We start from the raw sequence: 4025 nt of genomic DNA, 5'->3' as shown, positions 1-4025 counted from the left end.
AAAATTCCACCAGAGAACTCCTAAACCTGATAAATAGCTGAATATAAAATTGACTCAAACAAGTCAGTGGCCTTTCTCTACACAAAGGATAAACAGGCTAGATTGCATTCCTAACACTTGTCTCCAAGGTCCATTCTTTATTTGGCCACTTCTTCCTCCTGAGGCTGACTACCAATGTCCAACTATCAAAATACTGAAGTCCAGCAGTCAAAAGCCCTCTTGGGCTCACCTAATTAACATGCCCAATTAAAGTTAAACCCCTCATCCTAACACGGGGTGTCCCATTTTTCCCTTTATAAACCACCATTTTCCTATGTGAAGGTCTGTCTCCTCTCCATCAGAGGAAGTTCTTTGTCCCATTTCCCTCCGAGACAAATCCCCCTTACCCCTCTCCCTTGATCCCTTTCTCCCCTCTCCTTTGTTCCCTCCCCCTTCTTCCTCTTCTATCTCCTGCCTTTGTCCTCTTATCCCAGCCTTCTGTCCCTTTGGGGAAAGAAATCTCCTTTGTGCTGTAAACCTGGTTTGGGGGACCCTGAGCTGATGCTGTCTCTTCCTTTCAGGGTTGGGGTCGCTTTTCTTCTGTTTCTTATACATGACAGTTTGGGGGTCTGAACTGTCTCTCTTCCTTGGGACTGGGGGTTTCTGAAGGTTTTTCTTAGGAAGAAAGTCTGAGGGAAAGCTTTATTTGTAAGTTAACGTCATACTGTATACTGGAGCGGCAGACGCGTCTCCTTATACATCCCCAGCTACTCGCCTTACTTTCTCTTCCAACCTATGGGCATGTCAAATCATAAAATCCAAACAACTTTGGAAGGGACTTGGCCAGCCAGCATTTATTGTGTCCCAGTCACTCCGCAGGTGCCTCTCTCATCTAAGCCCTCCTTTTGTACACAAGGAAAGAGGGGCCTGTTTTGTTTTTTAAAAACAAAAACAAAAAAACAAAAAAAAAAACCTCTCAATCGAGTCATTTAAAAACTATCAAATCAAGGTTTCTTTTTTTTTTTTCCCCTTTCTGAGAAGAGTCTCACAGCCAAGGCTGGGCCACATAGCCAAGGCCATCTCTTCTTCACCTCCAGAAAGCAAGGATTCTAGGCAGTCTGTGCCACCAGACCCGGCTTATGCCGCTGATGACCGGACCCCGGGCACTGAACCTCCACCAGCCTTCAAGGCAGTTCTTTAAAACAGAAAGAAGACAAGCTCAAGGCCTACAGTGAGATTGAACAACATCACAGAAGGAGCTAAGCCCCTTCTGGGGAGAAAGACACGCAAGCCTGTGGAGAGTGAGAAATGTTCCTTACCTTAAAAGCCTCGCCTTTTTAGGCCCTTTCCTCATAAAGGAAGAGCTGGACCCACAAAGCTCTCATGTCAGAGTTCTTCATCTTTTTCCTTAAAATTAAAAAAAGGAGGGGCTTCGGAGACACTGGGCTGGTGACAGCACTTGCTGATCTTGCTGAGGACTCAAGGCCAGTTCCCAGAAGCCACATGGAATCTGCTCATGACTGCTGTAACCCTAGCTTCAGGGGTCCAAAGCCCTCTTCTGGCCTTCTGGGGCACCTGTGTTTGTGTGTGTGCAAGTATGTATGTGTATAAAATACACAGAAACACATACATAAAAAGAAAGGAAATATTTAAAACAAAGATGGGGTGGTGGTAGAAATAATGAAGAAAACTATGAGATATCCCCACACAGAATAAAATTCAGGCTTTCCAACAGGCATTGGTTGTGGAGAAAAACCTATGGGAAATGATACATTCTTTATGCTATATAAAGAAAAATAGCGAAGTAACAAAATCAGAAGTGGTTTGTTTGTTTTTGTCTTTACGGTGTTTTCATTATTTTTGAGATGTCGACAGTCAGACTTTATTACTTTTGTGATGAAAAGAAAACTTTAGCCTCCCTACTCCAGCACCCCACAAATCATGTGAGCCACAGACAGTATTTGTTCTCATGGATACCAAACACTGAAGGATGCCAGGGGCGGGGCGAAAGTGCAGAGTGCAGAAGAAGCCCCTTTAGTTTTGCTTAGCTGTTGCCTTATCTCACATCGACTTTGAACATTTTCTCCTCTCTTAGTTTGCTAGACTTATATATTACTTATTAATCATTTAAAACTCTCAGATTAAAATGTTACCTGCTTGGCTGGGGATGTGGCTCAGTTGTCAAGTGTTTGCACAAAGCCCTGGGTTTGATTTCTATTGCTGCATAAGTTGGGTGTGGTGGCACACGATGTCACCTAGCGCTGAGGTGGCAGAAGAAAGAAAATCAGAAATTTAAGGGCATCCTCAGCTACCTAGCTAGTTCGAGGCTACCCTGGTCTATGTGAGATCCTGTTTCACAAAAACAAGAACAAACAAATAATCAAACAAATAAAACTATATGTATACACATATACATATATAACCATACATATGTATGGATTATATATATATGTGTGTGTGTATACACATTTTGACTTACAGATTTAGAGTCCGTGTGTTTGTGATTCTCTCTCTCTCTCTCTCTCTTTCTCTCTCTCCCCTAATTTCTCTCTCCATCCCCCCTTCTTTGTGTGTGTGTGTGTGTGTGTGTGTGTGTATGTATGTGTAGGGGATGGCTCAATTTTGGAAGTTTCTGGAGTAAGAAGAGCTTTTCTGATTTATGCAGCACTTTGTTCTCTGGGAGCTCTTATGAGTCTGCTGAACAGAATGCCTGTGCTTGCACTCCCAGTCCTCAGCTGGGCAAGGTCAGGAGACTGCTGAGGAGGTCCCTGCCAACGTGATGCAGACCAGCTGTCCTCAAGACCTTGGGAGACTTGTGATGACTTCACCGACCTGTCAATCACGTCTGCTTGCTTCAATGCCAGGTGTCATGAGACTGTTAGAATCACTGATTTAAAGAGAGTGAAACATGGGGGCAACCCTTGGCTACCACCACTGAGTGTCAAGTCACTGCTGATCTACTGTGAATACTAAAGAAAGACCTGTACTAGGCCACTCTCTAACAGTGGCTTATTGTTGGAAAATTAACCAGGAAAGTGGCTTTCAAAAGCTTTAGATTTTGTATTTATTATTATTATTAATTATTATTATGTGTGTGTGCACTATGGAAAATTTAAATAAAATTCAATAGTGTTGTATTATACAGTAGTATGTTATTATGTTATGTTATTCTAAATAAAGATGAAACTAATTCAGAATACCAAATGTTTTCCAAAAGCAAATAAATAGCTTAACTCAACTTGGCAGTTTACAAAAGCCTTGTGCCCTATACCAAGGTATGCCCCTGAAATGTCTGTGCATGACTGAGACATTCAAGAAGGAGAGGCAGGAAAGTGGTGGGGGCATATAAGATTTTGTGCACTAGCTAAGCAACTGTCAAGTTGGGGGTAGGTGGTTACTCTCTAACTCTAAGCCTCCATTTCTATGTCTGTAAACTGAGACCCTTAGGGCATTAAGTCACCTTCCAGGGTTCAGAAGAGCTGATATGCATTGTTCCTCAAAACCCAGGTATCATCCCTGATGTTCTAGCGAACGTCAGAGCCCAGACTCTTGTCTGCTCTGAGCCTGTGTTCTAGCAGTGGAAGAACTCCGGTCTGCGACTCCATGTGCACACACCTTTCAAGGGTTAGTAGCAACGAGGAGAACCCAGAGAGGAAAAGGCCGTTCTGGTGTCATAGGCAGAACCAATATCATACTCTGTGGAGAGCAGCATGGTATAGGGCTGTCGTCAATAACAGACGTCAAGCTAGAGGAGCTTCACCTGGGCTGACCCCCACTGTCATCCCTTAGCCCGCTGTACCCATCCATGTCTACATGAAATGGTTCCTTTGATCCTCTACACCTCTGAGGTTCAGCCGATCTTGGAAGCGGAACAGCTTTCAAGAACCCCACCAGCAAATTACAAGAGCCTTAGTCAGCATATAGCAATGGTGCCATTTCTCTGTTTAATTATTCCCCACTTCTCTCTCCCTCCCTCTCTCTCTCCCCCACAGGAAGCTTAGGGGGAATCAAAGTGGCCTTGTCCCCCAACAGTGCCTGCCTAAAGC

Source organism: Mus caroli, chromosome 5, assembly GCF_900094665.2.
Source record: "Mus caroli chromosome 5, CAROLI_EIJ_v1.1, whole genome shotgun sequence".
Lineage (NCBI taxonomy): Eukaryota > Metazoa > Chordata > Mammalia > Rodentia > Muridae > Mus > Mus caroli.
Note: the sequence above shows the minus strand (reverse complement) of the source record.